We start from the raw sequence: 19,360 nt of genomic DNA, 5'->3' as shown, positions 1-19,360 counted from the left end.
TCCAACTATATCTCCCATTCAAATGCATTGCTCGGTAAAAGAAAAGGATTCCAACCCTCAAATCTATGGTCAGGTTGTTGTCTCTTTGACACATTCCCTTTTTCCATTCTCAATTTTATCATGTAGTCGTCGTTGTCCCAGGACATTTAGTTTTCGCTTAATAACTTTAGTACAAGTAATAGAAATCTATGAAATTCAAACACAAGGTTTGTGACCAGAGTTTTGTTCAGAGTTTAGGAATTACATGAATTAGGGGCCAATAGGGGCCAATATTAAACTTTGTTTGATTTTATAGAAAATTGAATTATTGGAGTTCTTTGATATGCCAAATCTAACTGTGTATTTAGATTCCTAGTTTTTTGGTCCTGTTTAAATTGGTCTACCTTAAGGTCCAAAGGGTCCAAAATTAAACTTATTTTGATTTTAACAATATTTAAATCCTTGGTGTTCAGATTAATATGCTGAATCTGAATATTTACTTAGATTTTTTTATTATGGACCCAAATTCAAGTTGATCCAAATCGGGGTCCAAAATTTTACTTTGTTTGATTTCAACAAAAATTGATTATATGGGGCTCTTTGATATGCTGAATCTAACCATTCAATTAAGATTTTTGATATTTTGACCCATTATCAAATTGGTCCACATTGAGTTCTAAAAGGTCCAAAATTTAACTTTATTTGATTTCACCAAAAAATGAATTATTGGGGTTCTTTGATCATGTTGATATGCTGCATCTAACCATGTATTGAGATTTTGAATATTGGACCATTTTAGAGGTTAATTGTCAATTTAAAATTTTTAAGTACTTGGACCGCATTCATTCTGTGTCAGAAACCTATGCTGCATCAACTATTGAATCACAATCCAAATTTAAAATTCAGAGTTGTATTGAGCTTGAATGTTGTGTCCATACTTGCCCCAACTGTTCTGGGTTCAACCTGTACGTTTGTATCAAGCTGAGCCATGCATAGCATTTTTATCTGATTTATATATTAATTTGAAATTTTGACAAGTGAGACACATACAGATTATACTGTTAACAATATTTCAGAGTTTAACGTAGTCAAGCGAAACAAATTTTAGAAGAATAGTTGAATCATGTCTTTGTTGTCAAATGAAAAATTAGTATGAACACAAAGAAAAAGTATGGGAATCAATGTTTGTTTTTTAAACTATTGACCAGGGTGAAAGTCTTTGAAAGTCATGACTGGCAAAAAGTTTGTGAAATGAAATAGCACAAATATTCCATTCTTTTTAAATATAACTGAATATAAAGAAAAACACAAACTGATGTTTTATAATAGTTTTTACCCTTTTTATGTTTTATAGGACAAGAAATATAGAAAAATGATGAAAAATATAAACAGTTACAATAGAAATGAGCGCAAAACAAGATAAACAGAATACAACAAGGCCTAAATGGTAAGACCACTTCTATATACTGTAAATTCAGATTTTTCAGGGAAGGGACAACTTATTGTGATTACAAAAAAAATCTGCATAAAGATCTATATAGTTACATGATATATATATATATATATATATATGTTTCTGTTATCAAAATATGATTTCTTATTTTTGCGATACTCACCCAGTCACATTATTCGCATTACTAAAAAGTTTCGATAATTTCTGAATTACAGTAATAAAAGAAATTGCCTTTGAATGATGACTCATATAAAAATAAGAAAATGTGGTATGGTAAATGAGTGACTTATCCACCAGAGTTCAATGAAGCGGATGCAAGAAATTAAAGGCCAATCATGGGCCTGCCTTCAATAATGAGAAAACACTTCCTTTATAGGTCATCCATTAAAGATCTCAACATATAAAGATTTAAACAATCCAATTTAGTTCAACATGTTCAAAGTCAATAACAATTAATAAAAAAAAATCATGCCTAATATAAAATATTGTTTGTTTCTCCAATCCTGACCGACCCTGCAAAAATGGCCCTGCTCATAAAATTTTATTGTCAAAACTAAGCCAAATATTATTTTATTCATTTCTGATTTTCGGGCTTGCCGGATCATCCGATAATATTCAGGCTTTTGGGAAAAATAAAATTATTTACCTACCTACCTACCCACACCTGGCTTGTCAGAATAGGGATTAGGGAAACAAACAATATATTAATTTAGGCCTCATGTCTGTGAGCACTCAACCTGACCATAATATAGGACAGTGGTTCAAATATATATTAACACAACATATGAACATTCTATAACAACTATTGCAAGTGGCTCAACTTTAAATATCACTGCAAGGCACTAAACAACGAATATTAAATCTTGGACACAAAGCACTGAAATAAGAGAACTCATAAGCATGACAAGTAAGAATATCAAATGAAAGTTTCTCAAAATGTTCATTAAAACATGATAAAATAAGCTTATTTATATTGCTGTTTTTTTCTCCATTTATAACATTTTTTTTTATTTTGTGTATTTATAGGTCAGATATCTTGGTTTTTATGATCATCAACAGGTCCTGCAGGTCTATACTGAAGAGGAAACTTAATTGTTAATACTTTTCTACATAATGTGCTAATTGGATTATTAATGTGAAATGAACTCAACTGTGTGTTTTTCTGGAAAAAGAAATAGAAAAAATCCTACAAAATTGCTATAAACAAAATGGAGTACTATCAAAGAACACAATTGTGTAAAATGTAACAACCTACATTCATATTAACTGATGGATTATGGAGAAATTAAGAAAAAAAATAGTATCTTTGTCATGTTTGTTGTCGAAATAAACACCTGCTTTATCAATTCATGTACATGGCTCCATCATATCAAATATACAAAGAAGATGTTTGAAGAACATACGTTGCCAAAATTTATTCAACCAATTGAAGGAAGATGTCTTGTGGATTGAATTATTTATGCACTGAACTGTTATGTAGGGGGTCGAATACACAGCAGCTGAAACAGAAGACAAGTTAATTTGACATGAAAAGTGTTTATTTTATTTAATATGCAAATATGAGCACAATATTAATAACATCACAAATGGTATGATATTCATAGCATTTTGCTTATTATTGTATTGTCTTAAACATGCTAAACAGTCAGCCTTTTGTTTTTGTATGTTTAATACTCACCATGAAAATTTGTATTACAGTATTAAAGTTTTAATTATCTTTTGTATCAATAATTCAGTCTAGGAGAAAATATATTAATACTGTTTGTACTGTTATGAAATTTCCATAGAGGAAAAACATTTCCTTAAGGGAAATTTGATGTTCAGAAATTTCCCTAGAGGAAATTTGAAGATCAATGATTTCCTTAGAGGAAATTTGTTGTCTTGAATTTTCCTCCAAGGAAAAGTGTTTGTCAAAAATTTCCTCACAGGAAAAAGTATTTCCTCCAAGGAAAATTTGAAGCTACAAATTTCCTCACAGGAAAAAGTATTTCCTCCAAGGAAAATTTGAAGCTGCAAATTTCCTCAAAGGAAAAAGAATTTCCTCTAAGGAAATAGAATTTCCTCAAAGGAAATAGAATTTCCTCAAAGGAAATAATTATGCAGCAAATTCCCTAAGGGAAATCTTTTTCCCTTGAGGAAAAAACAATTTCCCTTGAGGAAAAATCTTTTTCCTTCAGGGAAATTTGATTTCCCTTGAGGAAAAGTACTTTTCCTCTGAGGAAATTGTTGAAAAAAGGGGCATAACTTTTTCAACAGTGGTGCTAGATCCAAAAATTTTTAGGACAAATATCAGGGAACCAATACCAACCAAGTTATCAACTTTGTTTTGACTTAACTCAAAAAATTAAGGTGACAACTTTTGCACTCAGCGGAATTGCAAACTTGTCCCGGAGACTGTTACATCTTTTAATTTTTATAGTAATCATGATACTAGTAATCATCTTTCAAGTTCAATAACTTTTTTAAAATTAAAAGGTGCCTTACCATTTAGGTTTAGTTGGCTTCTGCAAATTTTACATTGCCTATCATTTCTGCTGTATATAATTTCTCTGTATCTTCTATAGTTCTTGTCCTATACATAAAAGAGTAAAAGTTGAATGACATCTTGCATCAATATTTTTTTCTGTTTAATGTACATTATGTATATTAATGTGTGTTTAATAAAAATCTAAACCATGAGTGCTTGATAAGCTTCTTGCCCTTATAGCTGGTCTTTAAGCTTTAAATGAATTTTAATGATCGACTAAAAAACTATGAGCACTGTGCAAATAAGACCCCTGCCCTCCAAAAAAAAACAAAACATGCACAAACAGTGGTATTTATTGACATAAAACATGTATATAATTTGGCTCCATTTATAGATATATATCTCAAGTGACTATAAGTTTAAGGCTGTGATTTTTTTAACAAATCCATAAATTTCTAAAACCTTTCAAAGTTTTTGAAAATGGACAATTTTAAAATAACTTTGCAACAACTAAAGTTCCTTAACTCTGCATCTTATAAAAAAATATACATGATAAATAGGGAATGATACTCCAGCTTGCATATTATTCAAAGTTTTAAAGGAACATAACTGAAGAACGGTAAAAGTTTTACTACCAAAATTTGAAATTGATCTGATTAAAATTGTGATAAAAAGTATTTTTTTAAAGTTTAATAAAATTTGGTTGAGGGAAACTTAAGTTAGAAGGCCGAAACATTTTTTTCCATTTTTAAAGAACATAACTATAGAATTTAGTAAAAGAGACACTACCAAAATTCAAACTTAATCTGTATTTTGTGATGATAAGCATTGTGTATTGATTTCATAACATTTGGTTGAGACAAACTAAATTTTAGAGAACAGGAAACCAAAAATTCAGCATATTTTCCCCATTTCTAAAGGGGCATAACTCTGATACTCTAGTACAGTAACACTGACATCACCAAAATTCAAACTTGATATGAGAATTGTGATAACAAGCTTTTGTAAAAGTTTAATTGAATTTGGTTGAGGCAAACTAAAGTACTGTAAGAGAACAAAAAACAACTTTGGGACAGACGGACAAACGACCAAAATTCAAACTTGATATGAGAATTGTGATAACAAGCTTTTGTAAAAGTTTAACTGAATTTGGTTGAGGCAAACTAAAGTACTGTAAGAGAACAAAAAACAACTTTGGGACAGACGGACAAACGATCTGACAAGTGTTAAACATTATGCCCCCTCCACTTTGGGTCATAACAATAAAAAGGGAGTTTGTCAAGATATAAAAACAATTCACCAAAGTTTCATAAAAATTTGTGAAAGCATTCTTGAGACTATCCTAATCCCAAGTCATGATAGTACAATGACATAAATCAGATTTTTTTTTAAATTAAAAGGAAAATTATCATGTTTATGTTATACAAAAAAATTCACCAAGTTTCATGAAAATTGCTCAAAGCATTATTAATAGTATACGTACTGGAAAAATCCCCGCTTTTATGAATAAAATCCCTAACTTTAAATTAAAAATTTAAAATCCCTAAAAATTAAAAAGGAGCTTAATTATCATGATTATATCAATAGATAATTCACCAAAGTATTATGAAAATTTTATGATTAATGTATTCTAATTCCAAGACTATCTTTTAAAGACATGGTTTGTTTGAATTAAAAAAGTTGGAATAAAGTACCTGCTAGAATTCAGGAGAATTAGACCAAATCAGGCTATCTTCTAGATTATCAGACAATTGACTGTACATAGAAAAGGAATTTTCTTTTTTCTTTTTTCTTATTTAGCTATTTGTTATCTCTGTCTTTAATATATACTGAACTAAGCCATTTTTTCACATATTTTTTTTGTTTTTTCTCTCTTGTGACTTGTTATTTAACATAACAAAAAAAACAAAGGCAATGAAAGAGAAACTGACAATGCCAAGGCAAAACATAAGATGCAGAAAAGAAAAACAAAACAAAACACTAAGCAACACCAACATCACCAAAAAACTAGTGTTGAATTCATGTGCTCAGTCAGTCAGTGAGAGTTCGCAGATCCTGACCTACTATATCTATGCTTAAAAACCTAAAAATCATATAGTTCTAAACTTATTTTGTAAATTTATACTTGATTAAAATGTTGTCATAAATAGCATAGACACCTCTGAGTTTTGAGAACCACATGTGTTAATTGTGCGAGTATAATCATTGATAATCATGCACAAGATTGACTTTTAAAAGCCTATATATTGAAATTTTCTGAAAATATTGCATGCATTTATTAATATGACAAATTTCAAGAAATGCACAATGATGTGAGATGATTTATATAATTGTAATTTCAGGAATTTACAGTAAAGGCTTTTATCCTCACTGCATTTTGCACTTTTCCTAATTCAGGAGCCAGAAGTTATGGCCTTTGTGACCTTTGTATGATTTTTATTTTAGTTTCTTTTTTTTATATTGAAGAGTTTAGTATGACGTCCATTATCACTCAACTAGTATACATTTTTGTTTAATGGCAAGCTAAAGCATGCCTCACAGGCACAGATCCAGGGGGGGGGGGGGGGGGGGCTGAAGGTTGGACATGTTGGAACCCCCTTTCTTTATTGGACGATCAATGCATTTGAATGGGGACATGTAGTTGGACACCCCCCCCCCCCAAAAAAAAAAATTGTCCTGGGTTAGGAACCCCTCCTTTATATGACTAGATCCACCCCAGTCTCAGGTTGCGGGATTTTCTCGTTGCAATGAAGACCCATCGGTGACCTATGGCTGTTATCTGCTCTTTGGTCATGTTGTTATCTGTTTGATACATTCCCCATTTCCATTTCCATTTTCTTTTCGGTTCTATTATAAATATTAGAAACGAGTTTGGCGCCTTTACAAAAATATAATTGTCTGTGCTGATAGGGGAGTATGTGTGCATACCAATATTTAAATTTTCTAGGCCTTCTTTTTGAATATTTTGTGCATTTCTTGGTAAAATACTGTCAGACCTCGAGTGCTGTTGTTTTACAAAAACGGTCAAGTAATGTAGGGGAAAGAAACTAACTAAAAAGACCAAAATAAGCCACAACTAATGGGGGTCTCATTGGGGGTTCTGTTCACGGATCCCGCTTAGTTACTACTTATTTTTTTAGATTCTCGCATGATGCCATCCCGCGTACACTATGTAAGTGAACAATTCTGCTATTTTTGTAATTTCCCATGTCCCGCTAAACTTCATTTCGCGTTTTCACGGCACAATAATTTGAGGGAGGATAGGACCTTTATCGGGACTGCGGGATCGGGTGTTTTTAAGCTCTGGATTTCGGGATTGACCCTTTCGGGATACGATAATTCTTTTTTCGAATTTCGGGACCTCTGGATTTCGTGTTTTTTAAGCCCGGGATTTCGGGATTTCGTGTTTTTAAGCTCGGGATTTCGGGATCAGTACCCCTCCTACCCTCCCTCATAATTTGACTTTCATGTGTCACGTTTACAAAAAATACGCCTCGACAATCCCGAGTCCCGCTCAGACCCCCCTTATAGGTACATAATGAATAGTTTACTATGTAGTCAGTAGTCGGGTCAAATACACATGTATACACTTTTAGACGACCTTAGATTCATTTCACAGCGAAAATACTCATTTATATTGAACATTTTAGATCACTTTACATTTAGATTTTATAACTTTTAAAATAAAGACCATATAGATTTAAGATCATTTAATCGAAAGATTATAATTTGTCAATGCGCAACTGTAACCAGGTACTGAATTTTTTTTTGCATGCGTTAAGTTAAAGGTGCCGGGAATAGAAAAGCAAGTTAAACTTCTCATCTGGACTTTTTAATAAGTCTGTATACCGGACCTCTTCTCTATTTTGGGATTGAAAAAAAATCTAAAGTTAAAAATGCGGTTTTGAGCCTATTTCTTCTTTTTAATTTGGTAACACGTTAAGCCATTAGTGACACTAATATGGTATATTACCAATAATAAGGCCATATATTTCGGTGTGTAGAAATACCGCAAAAGACTTCTTAGTGCACTAAGAAGAAAGTTTTTGCATTAAGGACACTAAAACGATGTTTTAAGATCACAGAGAACATGAATATAAGAGGATATGATTAAATACCTCAAATCTATAAAGTTAGGTATCAATAGATTTTGTAATTTTGAAGTTAAATGACTTTTTAATCAACGCCTGCCACTCGCCACGTGACCAACGGTTTATTGCAGATTCCCGAATCATCATGTTCAATCAACCTAATCCAATAAACAATTGTCTTTTGATCGTTACTTATTGATTAATCAATGGTTGTTAACCTAACGGTTTAGCGTGGTATAAATTCAAGTTTATGAAAGAAAAATGAAAAATAAATTTTGTGTTTTAAAACTTTGCCTTTGTTATATATATTTAGTTTTTAAGGAAATTGCTATGCAAGCTTTTTTTTTATTTAAAGAACCCTATTTTGAGATAAAAATTGAGAAACAAATGCTTTTGATATTTCATTTCCTTACTAACAACACAAGAGTTTACATACTATCATTATTCCTTGAAAGACATTTGAGAGTATGTGGTGTCCATGGGGTTCTTCAAAATCCGATTACAGAAGTAACATATAGAAAAACTCCAAGAGGTAAAATTATATTACGTTTTAAAAAGAGAATTATAGAATAAATCATAACTGTCTTCTATGAACGATAACTTTAAACTGGTGTCAATGCTTTTTTTTTTTAACAATTCATCTTTATTTCAACAATTGAAGATGAATACCATTTTATTTTATAATGTAATAAGCACTATGGGTAGGCGCGGATCCAGAGCTTGAAGTGGTGGTTTGGGTTAGGGGTTATGTGAGAAATGTTTAAAACACTAGAGAAGTTTTCATGTTATACCAAACCATATGTTTTTCAATAAATGGCACACTTTTTGTTCATCCGGCATATGGTTACTCTAAATAAAATTTTAAGTATTAATTTTATAAGGTTAATTATTTGATTACAGATCGTATCTACCCGTTTTGCAATTGTTGTATCACTCTAAGGGAGGCTAATAAAGATATATATAATAAAATATAGAGATAGCAGCCTTGGATTGTCTTAATTAAATCCTTTGGTCCTCTAATTATCAAGTTACCCTCTGGCCAATGTTATTATGACTTGTGTATATTTAAAGAAGTGTAGCGACAACGTGTCACCCTATTCAGTGCTAGATATTCAAATTATAGTAAAGATAACATTAAAACAAGAAATGGTTAATACAAAAAATATTTTAAGATTTTCAACCGGGGGTGGGGGGCTCGCTTTAACCCCCTAAATCCGCTAATGATGTGGGAAAACTAAATTATTTAGTTAACTTAATCATATGACTCTTAAGCCCGTTCTGCCATTATTAAGAAACGCTAAAGAACGGAAATGTATGATTTTAAGATTTGGAAATAAATGAAATTGGTGTCACAAATGGTATGTCTGCTTGTATTTAAAATATTTTATAAATAGATATAATGCTCATATACATAATTATTAACGGTTGTTTTACTTCGCTTATTTATAGCATTTAACAAATAACTTCGTATTCTTATTTTCGGCATCAAATAAAAATAATGGAATAAATATATAGGAAGTTCCAATCAATAGACAACGTACAGAACAGAGCAATTCGATATTACTTAGGCGTTCACAGATTTGCACCAATTCTAGCACTGTATGGGGATACTGGATGGATACCAAGTCAGTTTCGGCATTGGGTGAACATTATTCGATACTGGAATAGGCTTTTATCGTTTGAAGACGACCGATTAACGAAAGTGGTGTTCAATATGGATTATGATCGTTGCACAAACAATTGGTGTAGTGACACTAAAGATATTTTCACTAAACTTAATATGTTACATTATTACGAAAGTAGAACAATGGTGGATTTAAAATCTTTTGAACAAATTGTACGAACTTATTACAGTGATATATGGAGAGTCCTTGATAAATAAACCAAAGCTACGATCTTACTTAAACTTTAAAACAAACTTCGAACTAGAGCACTATGTAAAACTAAATTTTACGAAACACGAGCGATCTGTGCTAGCCCAGTTTAGATGCGGATTATTACCGATCAGAATTGAGACTGGTAGATATATTGGGGAACCAGTAGAAAACAGACTATATATATATGCCGATTTTGTAATTCTCAAAATGTTGAAAGTGAGCTACATTTTCTTATAAACTGCACATTTTATAATGATATCAGACAAACTGTTTTTAGCGAGATATTAATGGTGCCTGACTTTACGCAACTAGATGAGCAGGGAAAATTAACATTTCTAATGGTGAACCATCCAAGGAAAATAGCTAAATACTTAGCAGCGTCACTTTTCCGTAGAAAACAAACAGTTTACTCTAGTTAACATTCTTAAACTTTTTCACAAACATTAGTTGAATAATATATGAACTTTTACAATCGTTAATTCTTTATCTATAATTATCTGTATTTAAATTTAAATTGGCAATTGACACGTGATATTAGAACATTTATATTGAACTAACAGTAAAAGGTGACTTATTGGTCCATTGGGCCGGGTGTATTATATATGTAATTATATTTTGTACAAATTTATGCTGATTTACACATGTCACTATAATAAACAATTTACTTACTTACTTACTTACTTTATATTTTAAAAGACAAGGAAAGTGAATTAAAAAATATATACAACAAAAATAAGCGAAAGGAGATGTGGTACGGCTGTCAATGAAACACCTATCCACAAAAGTTAAAAATGAAGAAGATGTCAGAAATAAATTGGTCATAATTTATTTACAGTCTAAAACATCGAAGGGACTAAACATCAACCTATACATATTTATACTTGTAATGCATTTGTATATAAACATCGAATCAGAAATATGTTCCTTTCCTAAACATGTTTAAAAACATTGCTGTGATAGTTATCAAAAGTACCAGGATTATAATTTAGTACGCCAGACGCGCGTTTCGTCTACACAAGACTCATCAGTAACGCTCAAATCGAAATATTGATAAATGGCATAGTTCTTAACATTAGAAAAATGAATGAAGTATTGGCAACTGGACGTTAAGCAACCAAAAATCAGTCCTCACTTTTCCGTGAAGTGTTCACAATTATTTGTCTTTTTGAAATTAAAAGGATGAAAAATTCCAAACTGAAAAGAGTTGAAAATACGCTATTAATTTAGAAGTAAAAAATATAGCAGACAGAATAAATACGGCAAAAACAAACAAATGAAAAAAAAATAGAGAACAATTTGAAATACCATATACATGTTTAATCAGTATACTAGTAGATTATTCACGGGCCAAGGTTGAGCGAACATGAATTGCTATCGATTATACTAAAGGTGACAATCAACTTTTTGAGGCACGTGTCGAGAAAACATTAGAAAAAATATAATTTAAAATTATGAAAGGAGTAGGTCCTTAGTGCACATTTTTGTTCTTAGTGCACTAAGGAGGTCCTTTGCGGTGTTTCTACGGACCCCATATATTTGAAGCTGTTCAAAATTCTGTACATTATAGGTACGTGTATCAGATCGGACAATAATTTTCATATATATAAAAAGAATTACTGTATAAGTTATCTAGTATGAAATATGTCCACTGGACCGACCGTGTAAGTGCTATATATATTATATCATGTATATAGCCAGTCAAAAAGATGTGGTATGATTGCCAATGAGACAACTATCCACAAAAGACCAAAATGACACTAACATTAACAACTATAGGTCACACAAGGTCGTTAAAAACTTCCATTTGTTGTTGTCCACTGAAAATAAGCTCATAAAAACACGAATCCCCGTTTACTCAATTCCACCTTTATTTGTTAATATTTCTTTATCTTTTTCTTTTGATTTTATCATATCTTTTTTGTGAAATATTTTGTGTGGTCGAACATGAAATTGCCTCCGATGCTACAAAGAAAATTTGTTTAATGTCATCTGTTGCAATATATGCTAAGTACTACACGTGGACAGGATGTTCCCCAGAAAATAAGTTATACACACCCCGATATAACCCCGAGGGTACACGCTACTGTCATATAGAAAATTACTGGGTCACCTGTAAGATGGTAATCAGCCATGCAACTAATTAGGTTACTGACCATGTCACTTCAATTTAAAAAGTTTATCGGTAGATATCAAAATGATAAATTCATTTTAATTAAAAATTTAAGAACTAAAGGATTTATCATTAAAATGAAGTGAAATAATTCAACCAAATCGTATATAGATTATATATACATATTTTTTTTTATCTATGCCGGAAAGAATTGAAAAACTGTATTTATAATTTTTGATTTCTTTTATAGAAATCTGTGTAGGTCTCATGAAATGGAACTCACGCAACGCATGCCTAATTAAGATTTATAAATTTATTGAAAAATATAACAAAAATTTAGTTTTGATATTAAATTAAAGTTACCTTTCCGCGCTGTAATTTATTTGATATGACATGAATCAAGCAATTTTTGTTGAGGGATTTATGGGTTTGTCCATACAACGTATAAAAAAAGAAGTGTATGTTATTAGTATTTCACATGCCTTGTTTTCGCCTTGAAGCTCATTATTCAGAGTGTTTCAGACAAGATGATGAAAATAACGTGCAAGATACTTTTTTCGATCATCGTGAAGAGACAATTTTAATTCCCATTCCTCGATGCACTCTACCCCTGTTGAATTGTATATTTATAATTCCTCGTGCTTTTAATTAGCCCCCCCCCCCCTTTCGTGGTTACCGTTATGCCAACAAATACCCGGGACTTGATTTACATGTAAAATCATGGGCGGATCCAGCCATGATAAAGGGGGTTCCAACTACATGTCTCCATTAAATAAGGGGTGTCGTTGCCGCTGGTTTTCTACGGTTACCCCACCCTTTTCATATAATTTAGATTTCAAAAGTGTATATACCTTATTCATATATTGTGTAGGTTAAAATGTTATCTTTTCCCATATTGTTTGCGTTTTGATTGGTGTGTAATGCAACAGTGCAATACCTAAGTGTCAAAAGAGAGTTTTTCCCGACCTATTCACATATTTTTAAGGTTCCTATATACAAGGTGATAGGACGTTCGGTTCCGTTGGAATAGGTTACCTTTTCACGCTATGCCTTAAAACTTTTCCTGATGCACAGGTAACCTATTCCAACGGAACGTCCTATCACCTTGTATATAGGAACTTGAGAGGATTCCCGAGATTATCATTTATGCAATGATTGCTCACAAAATGCTAGGGGAGGCCAACCCCGGATTCCATCCCCTTCGACCCGCCACAGAATACAGATATAATTGATAATTGTTATTTAAAAGTCATATACTATAGCCACTATAGTACTAGAACCGAACACCTGTTTTCGGATATATATATATATACTAGAACACACCCGTGATATCACGGGTCCGTGACTGAATTAAAGTATATAACTATACGCAAGCCTTATTTTAGTATTAGTATTGTCATCTGATAAAGTCATGTCGATTATAAGATACACAGTTTTTCTCTGCTTTCAAGTCTTTCTGTTTGAACCCGTTGAACTGGAACTTATCAGTTATTGGTAATATTAATTATTTGGAAAACAAAAGGTCCTGGAATATAGTATTTTTTAATCAACAGCATTGTCCTATATAAGTTATAAATAAAGTTGAATTCTTTGCTTTGCTGTTTTACGTCATGCCCACTAACAAATTGAAAACTGTACCTATACGCCTTATTTTTAGTCCAGATTTTTAGTATTCGTATTGTTATCTTAGAAAGTCTTACTGATTAAAATACTACAATAGGTAACAATTTTACAATTTAATAGTGTAAAATTAACCCTGTGGTTATGACCCGTGTTTTTAGCATATTAGTTCTGAATACAACGTTTGGTGGTGCGCCTGTCAGATGCGGAACGTACAGATAAGGTAATAGGTAACAGGTGAATATACTATTGATATCGGTAGCGGACTCGACCCGGAACTTCTTAATTATTGGCAATATTAATTACGTGGAAAACAAAAGGGCCTGGAGTGGTGTAATTTTTAATCTACACCTTTGTACTATATTAGTTATATATCAAGTTGAATTCTGTTATTCGTCGTTTTTACGTGATGACGGCTAACAAATTGGACCTCGTAATTTTAGTATTATAGATACATACACCACATCTTCCTATGTCTATATAGCTGATTTACCGTAAATAACTGCGAGAAAATGAATAATACACAAGTTGATAATTGTCTCTTCTCTGCTAATTTTAATGTGCATGCAATATTCACTCTGATTTACTTGTGAGACCACCGACACTAATAATAATTACCTACAAAATAATAGGTGCTCCTTTACTGGGAAGAACATTTCGGATCCGATCAATTTATTGGTTCCATTCCCCCATTCTACACTTCTCCTTAGAAAAAATGCCTTGCACTGCGTCATAATTATCTGGACTACTAACTTACTTCCATATAACTTCGAAAACAGACTATAATCTATTTCACTGGATGAGATTGGGCTCACGGATTTTTTAATGGATTGGTAATTTTTATTTATAGCACAAGTTTACAAAGCAAGATTAATCACATTTTTCACCCGGCCTACAAATCAAATGGTTGCCTCCTTACTGACTTACACCTACACAAGCTAAAAAAACATATTCAGGGGGGGGGGTTCAGATGGGGGATGCTTGCCTCAGTCATGTTTCTGTGATTCCCTATATAATCAACAAATCAAGAAATCTCTATTTTCAGCATAAGCTCATATAAATTTGCCTTTTGAAGAACTGAAATAAATATGAGACGGCTAATGATTTTTCAGATGCTTTACATTAAAATACATCCATGTGACATTCACAATTATATATAGATCCAAATTTAAAAAGCTATTTTTTTCAATATTTAAATAATGTAGGATCAAATCTTGATACATGTATGTAGTTGAAATTGTTAGCTTTAAACATGTTAAACATTAAAAAATGAACACCCAAAGTTTAAACCACGTTTAAACATAAGAATGACCATGAAGTCTTTATTAATGTATGCTATTGCTATGAAACTAGGTCATTGTAGGTAAACTGTCATCTATTCCCTTAAATCTTTGTTCCCAGTCACCCCAAGTTTGATTTAAATTAGTCAAGTATATCTACTCTATTAGGTCTCTAGTTTGTACAGTTAATAACTTGCAAATTACAAATGAATTAAAATCATACTCCTCCCAAATTTATTTCTTTAAATATTATGGATGAAATACATGTAGCAAGTAAGGGATGAAATACATGTAGCAAGTAAGGGATGAAATTAAATTGGATGAAATGTGGCATTTTTTTTTTTGATAAAGTAGTATGTCGTCTGATGTTGTCAAACTTAATTATAGACCCTTAAGGGGCGGATCCAGTCATTTTAAAAAGGGGTGGGGGTGGGATTCTAACCCAGGACAAAAGGGGAAAAGGGGGGGGGGTCCAATTACATGTCCCTATTCAAATGCATTGATTATCCAAAAAAAGGGGGGTTCCAATCCCTTGAACCCCCCTCTGGATCTGTGCCTGCCCTTTAAAAATAAAATTATCCTTATTTTGAGTTAAAGCTTATAGATTTTTCTATAATGCTTCTCAGGGGCGGATCCAGCCATTTTAAAAGGGGGGGTCCCAACCAAGAGCAAAGAGGGGTTCCAACTATATCTCCCATTCAAATGCATTGCTCGGTAAAAGAAAAGGATTCCAACCCTCAAATCTATGGTCAGGTTGTTGTCTCTTTGACACATTCCCTTTTTCCATTCTCAATTTTATCATGTAGTCGTCGTTGTCCCAGGACATTTAGTTTTCGCTTAATAACTTTAGTACAAGTAATAGAAATCTATGAAATTCAAACACAAGGTTTGTGACCAGAGTTTTGTTCAGAGTTTAGGAATTACATGAATTAGGGGCCAATAGGGGCCAATATTAAACTTTGTTTGATTTTATAGAAAATTGAATTATTGGAGTTCTTTGATATGCCAAATCTAACTGTGTATTTAGATTCCTAGTTTTTTGGTCCTGTTTAAATTGGTCTACCTTAAGGTCCAAAGGGTCCAAAATTAAACTTATTTTGATTTTAACAATATTTAAATCCTTGGTGTTCAGATTAATATGCTGAATCTGAATATTTACTTAGATTTTTTTATTATGGACCCAAATTCAAGTTGATCCAAATCGGGGTCCAAAATTTTACTTTGTTTGATTTCAACAAAAATTGATTATATGGGGCTCTTTGATATGCTGAATCTAACCATTCAATTAAGATTTTTGATATTTTGACCCATTATCAAATTGGTCCACATTGAGTTCTAAAAGGTCCAAAATTTAACTTTATTTGATTTCACCAAAAAATGAATTATTGGGGTTCTTTGATCATGTTGATATGCTGCATCTAACCATGTATTGAGATTTTGAATATTGGACCATTTTAGAGGTTAATTGTCAATTTAAAATTTTTAAGTACTTGGACCGCATTCATTCTGTGTCAGAAACCTATGCTGCATCAACTATTGAATCACAATCCAAATTTAAAATTCAGAGTTGTATTGAGCTTGAATGTTGTGTCCATACTTGCCCCAACTGTTCTGGGTTCAACCTGTACGTTTGTATCAAGCTGAGCCATGCATAGCATTTTTATCTGATTTATATATTAATTTGAAATTTTGACAAGTGAGACACATACAGATTATACTGTTAACAATATTTCAGAGTTTAACGTAGTCAAGCGAAACAAATTTTAGAAGAATAGTTGAATCATGTCTTTGTTGTCAAATGAAAAATTAGTATGAACACAAAGAAAAAGTATGGGAATCAATGTTTGTTTTTTAAACTATTGACCAGGGTGAAAGTCTTTGAAAGTCATGACTGGCAAAAAGTTTGTGAAATGAAATAGCACAAATATTCCATTCTTTTTAAATATAACTGAATATAAAGAAAAACACAAACTGATGTTTTATAATAGTTTTTACCCTTTTTATGTTTTATAGGACAAGAAATATAGAAAAATGATGAAAAATATAAACAGTTACAATAGAAATGAGCGCAAAACAAGATAAACAGAATACAACAAGGCCTAAATGGTAAGACCACTTCTATATACTGTAAATTCAGATTTTTCAGGGAAGGGACAACTTATTGTGATTACAAAAAAAATCTGCATAAAGATCTATATAGTTACATGATATATATATATATATATATATATGTTTCTGTTATCAAAATATGATTTCTTATTTTTGCGATACTCACCCAGTCACATTATTCGCATTACTAAAAAGTTTCGATAATTTCTGAATTACAGTAATAAAAGAAATTGCCTTTGAATGATGACTCATATAAAAATAAGAAAATGTGGTATGGTAAATGAGTGACTTATCCACCAGAGTTCAATGAAGCGGATGCAAGAAATTAAAGGCCAATCATGGGCCTGCCTTCAATAATGAGAAAACACTTCCTTTATAGGTCATCCATTAAAGATCTCAACATATAAAGATTTAAACAATCCAATTTAGTTCAACATGTTCAAAGTCAATAACAATTAATAAAAAAAAATCATGCCTAATATAAAATATTGTTTGTTTCTCCAATCCTGACCGACCCTGCAAAAATGGCCCTGCTCATAAAATTTTATTGTCAAAACTAAGCCAAATATTATTTTATTCATTTCTGATTTTCGGGCTTGCCGGATCATCCGATAATATTCAGGCTTTTGGGAAAAATAAAATTATTTACCTACCTACCTACCCACACCTGGCTTGTCAGAATAGGGATTAGGGAAACAAACAATATATTAATTTAGGCCTCATGTCTGTGAGCACTCAACCTGACCATAATATAGGACAGTGGTTCAAATATATATTAACACAACATATGAACATTCTATAACAACTATTGCAAGTGGCTCAACTTTAAATATCACTGCAAGGCACTAAACAACGAATATTAAATCTTGGACACAAAGCACTGAAATAAGAGAACTCATAAGCATGACAAGTAAGAATATCAAATGAAAGTTTCTCAAAATGTTCATTAAAACATGATAAAATAAGCTTATTTATATTGCTGTTTTTTTCTCCATTTATAACATTTTTTTTTATTTTGTGTATTTATAGGTCAGATATCTTGGTTTTTATGATCATCAACAGGTCCTGCAGGTCTATACTGAAGAGGAAACTTAATTGTTAATACTTTTCTACATAATGTGCTAATTGGATTATTAATGTGAAATGAACTCAACTGTGTGTTTTTCTGGAAAAAGAAATAGAAAAAATCCTACAAAATTGCTATAAACAAAATGGAGTACTATCAAAGAACACAATTGTGTAAAATGTAACAACCTACATTCATATTAACTGATGGATTATGGAGAAATTAAGAAAAAAAATAGTATCTTTGTCATGTTTGTTGTCGAAATAAACACCTGCTTTATCAATTCATGTACATGGCTCCATCATATCAAATATACAAAGAAGATGTTTGAAGAACATACGTTGCCAAAATTTATTCAACCAATTGAAGGAAGATGTCTTGTGGATTGAATTATTTATGCACTGAACTGTTATGTAGGGGGTCGAATACACAGCAGCTGAAACAGAAGACAAGTTAATTTGACATGAAAAGTGTTTATTTTATTTAATATGCAAATATGAGCACAATATTAATAACATCACAAATGGTATGATATTCATAGCATTTTGCTTATTATTGTATTGTCTTAAACATGCTAAACAGTCAGCCTTTTGTTTTTGTATGTTTAATACTCACCATGAAAATTTGTATTACAGTATTAAAGTTTTAATTATCTTTTGTATCAATAATTCAGTCTAGGAGAAAATATATTAATACTGTTTGTACTGTTATGAAATTTCCATAGAGGAAAAACATTTCCTTAAGGGAAATTTGATGTTCAGAAATTTCCCTAGAGGAAATTTGAAGATCAATGATTTCCTTAGAGGAAATTTGTTGTCTTGAATTTTCCTCCAAGGAAAAGTGTTTGTCAAAAATTTCCTCACAGGAAAAAGTATTTCCTCCAAGGAAAATTTGAAGCTACAAATTTCCTCACAGGAAAAAGTATTTCCTCCAAGGAAAATTTGAAGCTGCAAATTTCCTCAAAGGAAAAAGAATTTCCTCTAAGGAAATAGAATTTCCTCAAAGGAAATAGAATTTCCTCAAAGGAAATAATTATGCAGCAAATTCCCTAAGGGAAATCTTTTTCCCTTGAGGAAAAAACAATTTCCCTTGAGGAAAAATCTTTTTCCTTCAGGGAAATTTGATTTCCCTTGAGGAAAAGTACTTTTCCTCTGAGGAAATTGTTGAAAAAAGGGGCATAACTTTTTCAACAGTGGTGCTAGATCCAAAAATTTTTAGGACAAATATCAGGGAACCAATACCAACCAAGTTATCAACTTTGTTTTGACTTAACTCAAAAAATTAAGGTGACAACTTTTGCACTCAGCG

At 31.7% G+C, this 19,360-nt stretch overlaps 2 long non-coding RNA genes across 2 annotated transcripts; both read left to right on the top strand.

The window, feature by feature from the left end:
- Positions 1–1,166: 1,166 nt before the first annotated feature.
- LOC139507035 (uncharacterized) lies at positions 1,167–3,149 on the top strand. The gene is made up of 2 exons (XR_011660534.1): positions 1,167–1,426; positions 2,459–3,149. It is a non-coding gene; the product is annotated as an uncharacterized lncRNA (long non-coding RNA).
- A 10,919-nt stretch (positions 3,150–14,068) lies between these two features.
- Positions 14,069–18,706, top strand: LOC139507036 (uncharacterized). Its single transcript, XR_011660535.1, has 3 exons — positions 14,069–14,430; positions 16,891–16,983; positions 18,016–18,706. It is a non-coding gene; the product is annotated as an uncharacterized lncRNA (long non-coding RNA).
- The last annotated feature ends 654 nt before the right edge of the window (positions 18,707–19,360 follow it).

This window comes from Mytilus edulis, unplaced genomic scaffold (assembly GCF_963676685.1).
Source record: "Mytilus edulis unplaced genomic scaffold, xbMytEdul2.2 SCAFFOLD_1753, whole genome shotgun sequence".
Lineage (NCBI taxonomy): Eukaryota > Metazoa > Mollusca > Bivalvia > Mytilida > Mytilidae > Mytilus > Mytilus edulis.
Note: the sequence above shows the minus strand (reverse complement) of the source record. Positions and strands in the feature narration are given on the sequence as shown.